This window comes from Haliotis rubra, unplaced genomic scaffold, assembly GCF_003918875.1.
Source record: "Haliotis rubra isolate DU_JTF1 unplaced genomic scaffold, ASM391887v1 Scf203, whole genome shotgun sequence".
NCBI lineage: Eukaryota > Metazoa > Mollusca > Gastropoda > Lepetellida > Haliotidae > Haliotis > Haliotis rubra.
The window spans coordinates 887,303-900,800 of record NW_025766037.1 but is presented as its reverse complement, the minus strand read 5'-3'; positions in this window follow the sequence as shown (position 1 = coordinate 900,800).

Genomic DNA, 13,498 nt, shown 5'->3' with positions numbered 1-13,498 from the left:
GTACTTAATACCACAGGAACGCTTGCGTCACATAGAAAGATACCTGGTCTGATTACGCCATTGTCTTAGAGTTATTCCATTTCACCGTTACCGGTCTTATTACATGATATAGCGCACAATAATCTGATACCCAGTCTGGGCCTTATTCCCGAAACGTTCGTAGACTAAGAATTCTTAACTTAAATAGTTGCCAATGTGTTAAGAATGGGCTTAAGAAGTTCGTAGGGCTACGATGGTTTCGGGAATAGCTAGCCTGGTTACGTCAAAGCATACGAACGATTGTTTGTATAGATACCTGGGCCTAGATTTTCTTAGCGCTGGGCCTAGATTTTCGAAGCTCTCTTAGCGCTAAGATAGTCGTAAGTGCCATGCATTAACATTAACCTACGACTATCTTAGCGCTAAGAGAGCTTCGAAAATCTAGGCCCTGGTCATTGTGAGTAGAGCCTTGCGTTACTCAGACAGATACCTAGTTTGATTGCGTCATAACCCAGGAACGCTTGCGTTACACACACAGATACCTGGTCTGATTTACGGCCGGCCTCCTCACCCACCACAAGCCCCTTTACTGCAATTATCTTCACAGGGATGTTTTTATACATGAAAACGAACTTTTACTGTTATAGCTGACTGGCTGTTATCGCTGCTGTCTTTGCTATGAGAGCGATGCCCACATGCCTGGCATTCAATGGGAACCTCTCATGGCCGCGAGTTGGGTCCTACAACCGACATTATCTATCATTCCAGAAAAGCTGGGTGTGTTTAACTTAAACTGTTTGTTGCTAGTTTCTTTAATACCACACTAAGCAATATCCCACCTACATAATTCCGGTTTGTACATAATCGACGGTCAATTCAGTGTATATGAGCAACAAACTGACACAATGCACCCAGTCACCCCAGTCGGTCTTAACGCATGGGGTCGCTCGGCAGTTGCCCGGGGTCAAGCCAACATAGGGACCCCATGCTATTTTATGTATGTTGTGACTTGATGTCATCAAGTACATGGATACTATATTAATTTACTAAACTATGATTTACTAAACTAATTTACTAAGCTATAACTCACTTGATAACGGTGTTAGTATCTACACCGAAACGTCGCTTACATTAAGAATAAAGAAGCAGTGCATCCCTAGAACTTTCCCCGTTGTTAAACTAATAAATATTTGTTATTGGAAATGAATATTAAACATGTTTGTTACTAAAGATATTGATTAACGTTGGCGGTACAGCATGTTTTTAATGTTTAAACACTGATTTTGTTGGTGCCGGGAAGGATGGGTTTACCTTTATCGACATTTATATTATTATTCATGTGAGTGGTTGTACTGGTAGGGGGCACAATGTACCGCTTCGTCCGGGAGCCTATAATGCTGGGGGTTTGGCGGCGTAGCCTAGTGGCTAAAGCGTTCGCTCGTCACGCCGAAGACCCGGGTTCGATTCTTCACATGGGTCCAGAGTGTGAAGCCCATTTCTGGTGCCCCCTGTGTCCACCGTGATATTGCTGTAATATTGCTAACAGAGGCGTAAAACCAAACTCTCTCACTCACTCACTCACTCACTCACTCACTATAATGCTGCTGAAGTCCCCCGATCCATGTAGGAGCGGTGGGGTAGCCTAGTGGTTACAGCGCTCGCTCGTCACGAACGTTCGCTCATTCGATTCCCCACATTGATACAAGGTGTGAAGCCCATTTCTGGTGTCCCCCGCCATGATGTTGCTCGAATATTGCTAATGGCGGAGTAAAACTTAACTCACTCACTCACCTGTAGTCTGTCTCACAGTCCCTGAACCACATTATTTTCCCTACTGCCAAGCCCTCTCTGCAATGCTAAAGCCCTAAATGAAGCAAGTCTAGATTTCCTCAGGTTCTGAATATATGGTCTCCCTGGGGCTCCTTTTCAATTTAAATGTGTTAACTTTGTTTGTTACTATCAAAATTATATATATATTCAGGGACTAAGCGTTAATCTAACCCACCTGATCCATTTAGCTGGCTCAACAATTACTGACACTGACTAAGACTGACTGACTGACTGAGTTTGGTTTTACGCCGCTTTTAGCAATATTCCAGCAACATCACGGCGGGGGACACCAGAAATGGGCTTCACACATTGTACCCATGTGGGGAGACGAACCCGGGTCTTCGGCATGGCGAGCCAACGCTTTAACCACTAGGCTACCCCACCGCCCCTACACTGACTAAGAAGTGAACATGATAAACTCGTGCAATTGTTTAAAGAATGAAAAACGATACGCAAACGTTTAAAGAGAAGAGAAAAGACGTCTTTGATTGGCATTCCAGAAGTTGAGGAGATGATGATGACCACTTGCCTGACGACGACATTAGAATCGATGTCGAAACGTCGCCTATACAGAATAAAGAAGTTGTATAGCCATAAAGAATGTCCTCATCTTCAGGAGAAAAGACAATATTCAACCCAATAGTTATGTCTGACACATAAATTTAATGACGTACTCAAAACATATACACTTGGTGTTTGGGGGTTATTTTAAAAAATATAAACACAACGTAAATATTTTGTGACTTGCAAGTCATAATCAATACACTAAAACATATAAAAAATATATACGCTGTTTTTGGAAAAGAATTCCAAAGCACCGACGTGTACTTTTTTTTGTACGTCAGTATGTTTCTCTCCATTCCTGTGTTACCATCTCTATTAACAGGGGCGGTGGGGTAGCCTTGTGGTAAAAGCGTTCACTCGTCATGCCGAAGATCCGGGTTTGATTCCCCACATGGGTACAATGTGTGAAGCCCATTTATGGTGCCCCCCGCCTTGATATTGCTGGAATATTGCTAAAAGCAGCGTAAAACCAAACTCACTCACTCATTCTATTAACAGCTGGTATAATCACTTTAAGGCTGCTTTCAGTGCACACTAGTTCAGATATTAAGTAATGGTGATGTCTGTAACAAGTCCACTTTAGATATTCTGGACGCCTATTACCAGAGGAACCCGTGTACATCGTAAACGAGCTCAACCCTTCCTAATTTGCCGGTATGGATAACGTAACTGTTGAGTTCTTCAAGTTCACATCTGATATAATAATAACATATCTTGAACTTGTTTCAATATCAAATTTGAAATAGCTAATTTTCCAGCCTCGGTGAACATACCCTTCATAAGAGTAGGGGCAGACAAGATCAACATACCTAAAGAGGCATTACTCTGTTAAGTGCACTTAGTAAATTATACTCATCTATTCTCAATGAAAGTCTCCTGGTAAAATCCATTTGATTAAATTGTTGGATCCCAGACTGGTTTTCGAAAAGGTTAAAACGTCGTTGATAATACGTTCTTTTGCAAGCACTCGAGGGCAAGATTTTATGCGTTTGTTGAGTAAAAAAAATTTGATGTAGTAAAAATGTACCAAATCAAAGTGTTTACTAAAGGATTTAGGTGTTTCTCCAAAGATGTTAAATGCTTTACAATTAATTTAATTATGTGTATATGATACGATTGTTTAAGATGTTTGTTATTAATGTCAATTAGGTGTTAGACAAGGTGTTGTATTAGGCCCATTCTTGTTTTCAATGGTTTAATTAATTAGCTCATGCTGTTGAATATTCTTGTTCGCATGGTTTTCTGTCCACTTTTCAGTTGACTGAGTCCAACTGTTATTATCTCTTACACTGTGCTGACCATGTCAGCCTTATCGCTGACTCTGTATATAGCTCAGACAGACCTATTAAAACACCAGAACAGTTTTGTGTTGATTATCATTAAACCGATTTTCAGTGCAAAGACTGTGACTCTAAACATGAAAAGGGGTAACTTCTTTGAGTGGCATTTTAGAAGTTGGGAAGTGAGTGAGTGAGTTTAGTTTTACGCCGCACTCAGCAATATTCCAGCTGTATGGCGGCGGTCTGTAAATGATCGAATCTGGACCAGACAATCCAGTGATCAACAGCATGAGGGAACCGATGACATGTGTCAACCACGTCAGCGAGCCTGACCACCCGATCCCGTTAGTCGCCTCTTACGACAAGCAGGGCTTACTGAAGATCAATTCTAACCCGGATCTTCACGGGCCGGGAAGTACAATATAGAGGCACATTATGGATAACAACTTCTCACATTCCTGCTTGAATCTGTATCAAAACATCTGTTGGTTTGTCTTTATTGTACGAAAGATGTAATACATGTATATAGGTTCGAAAATTGAAAAAATGATCCATACTATGCAATTTAGAAGACATTAACTTGGTTGAATAATGTTGCATTTTAAAACCAATTCCACAGAAATATGTATGTAAATCTGTGATTCACAAATCAACCAAACCTCCTGTATGGGTCTGAAGTGTGGGATGTTGATCTGTCTAATGCTATTGAGTGTTCGTGGGCCTGAGTGGCGAGTGAGTGATTAGATTTTTTGGAACGACGCGGGAAGAACGGGGTGTACAGACGTCGAGAACGTGTCGCCGACGCTTGCGTTCCCAGGTGGACAGATTCGGCTATGATTGGCGATGCGCAACCTGACAGCCCTCAAGGCTCTCAGACAAAATCCTACGCCAACACCTCCTTCCAATCATTGATCGCCAGTGAGGAGTTGTTTCAACAGGACAATGCCAGGCCCCACACAGCACGTCACACTAGAGACTTCCTGAACCACACATCATGTGCTCCCCTGGCCCCTCATCACCGGACTTAAACCCGATCGAACATCTGTGGGATGCCCGCAGACGGGTGCGACGCCGTAACCCTCAGCCCCAGACACTTCAGCAACTCCCACAGGCACTACAGGCAGAGTGGGCTGCGTGGGCAACGAGATTCTGAGACTCTAGTTCGATGCCGAGGCGATGCCGTGCAGTTCTTGTAAACTGACTTCAGCCAAACCTCGAGTTGGTCAAAGACGGATAAGTCTGTTAGTCGCCTCTCATAGCCGACAAGATATCAAAGTAAACATAAAAATACAGTTGAAATTCTATATGCGTTTCTTTTTTGGAGAGTATATATGGCGAAAATTGAAAAAAGTTCCATACTATGCAATGGGAATAATGTTGCTGAAGACCAGAAATATGTATTTAAATCTGTGATTCACAAATCAACCGGATCTTCATGGGATGGGATGCTGATCTGTCTAATGCTATTGAAAATGTCCATGTCATTTCGTAACACATGGTATATTGTATGATCTAAAACCTATCAGATGTTCTTTAAATGCTTGGGGTGGTGGCGTATGTATGTATGTATATTTGTATGTGTGTCTATGTATGTATTGCTAATACATTTACAATAGCCATACAGTCTGATGCACACTTAACTTATGAATGTTCAGAATGGATGGAAAAATGTAACTTCAAAAGATGGAAATAAAAAAAAAATTTAAAAAATTGAACAACAAAAAATAATAATAATGTTCTTTAAATGCTTGGGGCGGTGGCGTAGCCTAGTGGTTTAGGCGTTCGCTCGTCACGCTGAAGACCCGTCTTTGATTCCCCACATGGGGTGAGTGAGTGAGTTGAGTTTTACGCCGCACTCAGCAATATTCCAGCTATATGGCGGCGGTCTGTAAATAATCGAATCTGGACCAGACAATCCAGTGATCAACAGCATGAGCATCGATCTGCGCAATTGGGAACCGATGACATGTGTCAACCAAGTCAGCGAGCCTGACCACCCGATCCCGTTAGTCGCCTTTTACGACAAGCAGTCGCCTTTTATGACAAGAATGGGTTGCTGAAGACCTATTCTATCCCGGATCTTCACGGGTCAATACCCCACATGGGTACATTGTGTGAAGACCATTTCTAGTGTCCCCCGCCGTGATATTGCTGGAATATTGCTAAAAGCGGCATAAAGCCAAACTCAAACTCACTCACTCACTCACTCACTCACTCACTCACTCACTCACTCACTCACACTCACTCACTCACTCACTCACTCACTCACTCACTCACTCACTCACTCACTCACTCACTCACTCACTCACTCACCACCTCACTCACCTCCTCACTCACTCACTCACTCACTCACTCCACTCACTCACTCACTCACTCACTCACTCACTCACTCACTCACTCACTCACTCACCACCTCACTCACTCACTCACTCACTCACTCACTCACACCTCACTCACGTTTACGTTATTATAATACCTGATCTTTATTATTATCAGTGCTGACTATTACAAATTATATGATATCATCACAGCCCTTGTGTTAGAGACCCGTGAAGGTCCGGGTTAGAATGAACCTTCGGTAACCCATGCCGAGTTACAGTGGAAAGAGGGTCCTCTTGAAGAACAGTGGTCGGTGATTCTTGACATCTGAAAGTATGTGATAGTCTTATATTGATGCAGCAGAAAATAATGAAAGGCATTGGACTTGAAAAATATTCTAGTTTCTGCGGGAGTTAGCTCCAGTGACTGACATCATGAGCATTAATCTACACAAGTGCGACTGACATGCGTCAACCAAGTCAGTGAGACGACCCCGGGTACGAGATATAGGTGTATGATGTAGGTGAAATACTGTAGCAATGAACCCGTGAAGATCCGGGGTAGAATTGATCTTCAGTAACCCATGCTTGTCGTTAGAGCCAACTAACGGTATCGGGTGGTCAGACTCGCTGACTTGGTTGACACATGTCATTGGTTCCAAACTGCGTAGATCGATGCTCATGCTCTTGCTGTTGATCACTGGAGTGTCTGGTCCAGACTCGATTATTTACAGACCGCCGCCATATAGCTGGAATATTGCTGAGTGCGGCGTAAAACTAAACTCTATCACTCACTATATATCTCGTGTCCGCTTAATAGTAAAGGCAAATTACGCTGAGCACTTAATGAGACAGGGTGGGGCACAAGCGAACCAAGGGTCGTGAAGAAGGCAAACCTGGATTCGAAAACATGACATCGGATCCTGTCAAGTCTGAGGCATGTAACCCTGGAAAAACCCTTCATGTTCGTTATTACGGCAGTAATGATCTTTCTGCTTGAATTACAACATCTAGTTACCATAAGCAACGTCGTAAATATTCCTTCTTAAAAGAACAAGTTGGAGACCCTGTACAGGGTGCCATGTGGCAGGTGCGTTCTGCACGACTCATTACCTACTTACTACGGAAACATGAAACATGTCTGATGATAACATGTTTTAAGTTTATATGACGCCATGTTTTATATTTTAAACTGCGTTTTAATTTCGTCATCAAAGAACATTTACTAACAACATGTAAAGCAAAAACGAAACATTTGCTTCTCTTTTACAACACAAGCTGCGGAATTTGTATGCAAGGTCATTGAGTCCAAAGCATGTAGCTTGTATTGCGACTATTAGTTCAGCTCGTATTGCAAATTGTATAGTTTTTCAGCTGGTATTGCAACTAGTATTCCAGTTATTGTTGCAGAGGTTATTTCAATTAGTACTTTCGTTCATGGTGCAAAAATCGGAAAAAAACCCAAGTTCTAGTGGTCGAAAACGTTAATGTTAGAGCTGACACAAAACAGATCATAATCAGGACGTAATCGGATTCAAACCCATTAAATAGCGGATCCTGCTCAGGACCACTGGACCACCTCTGCTATAAATAGCTGCCTGATCGTACACAATTAGGAACATCATTCACCGACACCTGCTCAACATTAATAAAGGCAGAAATTCATTGTGTACAGTCAGTGAGTGAGTTTAGTTTTACGTCGCATTTAGCAATATTCCAGCAATATCACGGCGGGGGACACCAGAACTGGGCTTCACACGTTGCGCCCATGTGAGGAATCGAACCCGGGTCTTCAGCGTGACAACGAACGCTTTAACCACTAGGCCACCCCGCCACCCCGCGTACAGTGAATATGAGGTTATATTTGTGTTGGTGTGTTATGTATTATGTTATATATAGTTACACCTGTACGCTTAGACCTCCTGCTAAATTCATTTGGAAAGTATGGATAGTGTTGTTTTCGATATTTGCTGTATGAGTCTCAGCGCTGGTAGCATTCTTCATCAGGTGGGATGAAGTGGAGAAATAAGCCAAGGAATGTAAACATTGTTTAGTCTTTGCAACCGAGATTGGCTATCTGACAGTGAGAACACTGTTCGCGAGGTGCATGTGTACTGCAAGCTGAGTGGAGACTGAATGAATGTTGTCCAACGCCGCAGTCGACAATATTACGTCGGTTTAGCCCGCGGCTAGATTGGTTGGTAGTTGATTAACGCCGCCCTCAGCAATATTCCAGCAATATGGCGGCGGTCCGTAAATAATGGAGTCTGGACCAGACAATCCAGTGATCAACATCGTGAGCATTCCGGATTAGTAAAGGTGATGTGAGGTGAGGTGAAATTGGGTTTAACGTCGTGCTTGAGAATATTTCGTTCATATGACGACGTGCATGCGTGTGTATGTATGTGTATGTGTGGCTGCTTGTACTAGCCCAGACTTAAGCTGGTTTTACAGTGCTAGCCTACTGAGATACCATGCCGCAGTAAAGCATGAATACCCCACACAGACACAGTATACTGACTCCGAGCCGACCAGTCCTTGTTGTACCCATTAATGCCGAGCGCCAGGCAGGGACCAACAAGTACCATATTTTAACGTCTTTTGGTATGACGCGGTCGGGGATCGAACCCGCGACCTTCCGCTCTCCGGGCGGACGCTCTAACCACTACACACGGAGGCGGTCCCGGATTAGTAAAGAACATAGCAAAGAACATAGTAAAGATCATAGTAAAGAGTTTCTCGTTATAGTCATTATTTCGGATACATTGTTATTTTTAACGTCAAAATGGTTTCACCTATTGACTTCACACCAGGAGAGCTAAACGACAAACATGAAAGATTTGAAAAGGGACTATGACGTTTTCCAGAGATGAAGGGCGGTGGGGGTAGCCTAGTGGTTAAAGCGTTCGCTCGTCACGCCGAAGACCCGGGTTCGAATCCCCACATGGGTACAATGAGTGAAGCCCATTTCTGGTGTCCCCCGCCGTGATGTTGCTGGAATATTGCTAAAAGCGGCGTAAAACCGAACTCAGTCAGTCAGTCAGTCAGTCCAGAGATGAAAACTCACGATCTGTAAACTGAAACGTAGAAGTTAAGCCAGAAACACACGAATCAGTGAATAATGAATAAAATATATTTACACATCGTTTCAGTTTTACGATAAAAAGAATTCAATGAATCATTTGTGACAGCAGCAATAAGGACGAATCCCTAGAATTAATTCATGCACTGACGAATGTTCAGAATATTGTCACTGTTGATTAACTTGAAAGATGTCTAGTCACAGTTCTTGAATACAAAACAGTGTCTGAAGCCGGCAAAAAGTCGGTATTACAAAACTGGTATAAAAAAGCACTGCCCAAGTATGATTAAAAGGGCTAAAAGTAAGAGCTAACAGAGGTTCACTATAACCATATATAGTTGCCAACATGTAGTATGTAAATTGAAGTGACCATGCAGTAGAGTGATCTCCCTTGGCTCCATTGTAATGGCCGCCATGCTAACGACAAGTATAAAAATGATTGGACAGGAGTCCATATTTCATAAGTCCTGAAACTAAATAAGAAACAAGGCAGGTCGAACATGATTTCTTGATACAAACTTAAGTTTTACTCAAATTTCAAACTGAGTTTGACAATTTGAAACAGCTGAATATTTAACTCAACTGCCTTTTTAAAATAAAAAAGCCCCCAACAACTTAAGTAATCTATCCACCAAACTCAAATTGTCTACTAAATTTGAGTTTCATATCGATTTTAGTTCATTCTGGGAAATGCATTTTCCTGCGTTTTCTCAAATTTGAGTAAAACTCTTACTTAAGTCAAAACTCAGACTTAAGTTTGTTTCGAGAAATCGGGGCCAGGCTTCGCATATATATATTGTACTGCTACAAGACAGGTTTTTAGAAACTGTACCATCCGGAAACTACGAGGATGTTTTGTATATCGATGCTCATGCTGTTGATCACTTGATTGTCTGGTCCGATTATTTACAGACCGCCGCCATACACTATGATACAGTTAGAATATTGCTGAGTGCGACGTAAAACTAAACTCACTCACTCACTCATACTCGATTCTTAACGCACCAAATAGAGTCCTCGAGTACGATTGAGTGTGTCATAAAACAACATTTATTCAACAAACCCAATGAATTAGTGTTGACAGTGGCGAGTGATTTATACCACGCAGAGGACTCGCCATCTGTGAAATTCCTTACCCTGCACGGAGCTCGCCTCATCCATTGGTGTGAACAGAATAACAATTGACTAAGAGAACACAAAATGATGTCAGTCAAGCACGTGAGCTATCAAGTAGTTACTTTATATTTATTACACAGCATGTCGTATTTTACGCCTGAACTGCGTGTATTAACCGTTATATTGCTGCACTGCGTCATGACAAGGAGGCTCCACATAGCGCGTGCATGGACAGGGGAGACAATCGGGTCAATACTACGTCATTGTCCAAACGTCAAACCTCGAGGACCCTGAACTTAACTGCCTGAAACAAAGCGTCTCATTCCACCTTGTATGAAGACAGGCCAGAAAGTGCTCTGGAAGCAAGCAATGAGGGCTTAGTGATTGGTTTTGGAGAACAATGATCTGACAACTCTCACTCCCCCGCCTCTGTTGTTCTACTGGTAATAAATCTGTATAAGAGTGAGAGAGAGTGGGAGTGGTATGAGTGAGTGAGTGAGTTTAGTTTTACGCCGCACTCAGCAATATTCCAGCTATATGGCGCCGGTTTGTAAATAATCGAGTCTGGACCAGACAATCCAGTGATCAACAGCATGAGTACCGATCTGCGCAATAGGGAACCGATGACATGTGTCAACCAATTGCAAGTCAGCGAGCCTGACCACCCGATCCCGTTAGTCGCCTCTTACGACAAGCATGGGTTACTGAAGGCTCATTCTAACCCGGACCTTCACGGGTCGGGGAGTGGTATGAAGAAATAGACACAGAGCTTGAGATAATGGCAAAGTGAGACAGACCGAGTTAGAGAAACGGAGCGACTTACAGAGTGCCTTAGTTCTCTTGATCTGTCTTATTTGTATTTATAATACGATGGAGTGAAATAGACAGAGAGATGAAGGGAGAGAGAGATACAGAGTTCTCTTGGGGGTTCGTGAAGATCTGGGATAGATCTGATCATCAATAACCCATGTTTGTCGTAAGAGGCGACTAACGGAATCGGGAGGTCAGTATCGCTGACTTGGTTGACACATGTCATCGTAACCCAGTTGCGTAGATCGATGTTCATGCTGTTGTTCACTGGTTTGTCTGGTCCAGATTCGATTATTTACAGACCGTCGCGATATGGCTGGAATAGTGCTGAATGCGGCGTAAAAACTAAACTCACTCACTCACTCTTTCATTTACTACACTTTTAAAGTGTCTTCGTATTATACCGCTTAATATCACGATTGCACAAGAGCGTGAATTTGATAAAAATATTTCTCATTTTCTCCAGTTAGTCGAACACAGCGAAGGTGTCATGTGCCAGCAGGCAAGCCTTTACTCAACAGACGGCGCTCTCAACAACCAGATTTCGTCACAAGCTGCTTTCAATCGCTAGTATCACCGATTACCGTTATTTTGAGTTGGGACTAGGAAGTAATTAAACAATACGACAGACTGTACGGGTCAAACATTGACCGGTCATCGGGTACAAATGAGACATAGACGGAAAGCCGGGCCCTCGTCCTTTTGACATGGTTACAACAATGCGTTGCGTAATAGGATGATATACGCGCCTTCGGAATTTCCTAGCGCACTTAACAAGTATAAAAAACATAGTTAATTTAAAAAGAAATTTCAACACTACCGTACGCAAAATGTTTTGCGAAATATTTGTAATCAAGTATTTAAGCGGATATCGTCACTCCTCTGGAGACCGGATTCATTACACATGGCGTCTGCATAATATCACGTGAGTTTTGTTTGTAACTCTCCACATGCGGGGAAACAAAGATGGAACTACCTACTTCCGGTATAGCGATGACCAACCCCTTAACCCGAGATTGTCTCAGATAGCACTAACGTTTTAATCAGAACAATATGATCTCATTTGTATCCCCCAATCTCGCGAAGCCCCGTCTTTTCTCGTGTTAATCATGACAAATGAAATGGCGGACACGGATCTGACGATAATCTTGATTACTTTTCCCTTCCCGACAAATGATCTCTGCCTGGTCCGACTATTCTGATATGTGTCTGTTTGGTCAAGTCGGCCCAAAAGCATCAATCATCGTCCTTGCACGCGCTGGACTGACTGACCAATCAGCGTGATGAAGAAGGTGATATTCCAGCGTTGCTAGTAACCAACGGTCCTTGTCATAACCGTTTGGGATATTTGTGGAAAATGTTTGCCGACCGTTTCCAAACAAAAGATATGAGCAGCTGAGGTAATTTTCCCAGATACCACCGCGACAGGAAGTCCCCGCATTACACTCAATATCCAGTGTCCAAGCCTGTCTCAATTATCATTTCCCCTTCTGAACGACCCTTACGACCCCCGTGACGATCCGGGTTAGAATTAGTTTTCGGCAACCCATGCTTGTCGTAAGAGGCGACTAACGGGATCGGGTGGTCAAGCCGCTGACCTGGTTGTAGTCTGTCTCGCAGACCCTGAACCGCTTTATTTTCCTTTCTAGCTTTTTCTGCAATGCTAAAGCCCTAAATGAAGCAAGTCTAGAGTTCCTCAGGTCCTGAAACTCCCATCTCACTGGGGCTCCATTTAGTTAAAAAGAAATTATTTGTTTCTGCCCAAATTATATATATATTCAGAGCGTCAGTCTAACGGTTTGGTGCATGTTATTGTATTGCAGTTGTGCATATAGATCATCATGGCGTCAATCACTGGAGTGTCTGGTCCAGACACAATTATTTACAGACCGCCGTCGTAGGTGTCAGCCCGGGACCGCCACATCTCCCAGTTAGTATAGTCCCAGGAGCGCCACAATTGATTTCACTGCAGTTTGTGGCGTTGTGGGGATTATATGGTTGAGTGATTGCCGTTTTCTGAAAAAAGAGCTCGCTGCTTAAGTCTTGAGGTGAGGTGAGGTGAGGTGAAATTGGGTTTAACGCCGTACTTGAGAATATTTCGCTCATATGACGACGTGCATGCGTGTGTATGTGTATGTGCGGCTGCTTGTACTAGCCCAGACTGAAGCTGGTTTTATAGTGCTAGCCCACTGAGATACCATGCCGCAGTGAAGCATGAATACCCCACTCAGACGCATTATACTGACTCCGAACCGACCAGTCCTTGTTGTACCCATTAATGCCGAGCGCCAGGCAGGGACCAACAAGCACCATATTTTAACGTCTTTTGGTTTGACGCGGTCGGGGATCGAACCCGCGACCTTCCGCTCTCCGGGCGGATGCTCTAACCACTACACCACGGAGTTCTATGACCACAGGTTATCTCTGCCTGTGTGTTGTTACAACATGTATTAACTTACAGTATTGATCAAAGAGCCAATGGAAACAATCAGTTTGGCATCGAGTTAATGTTGGTAAGT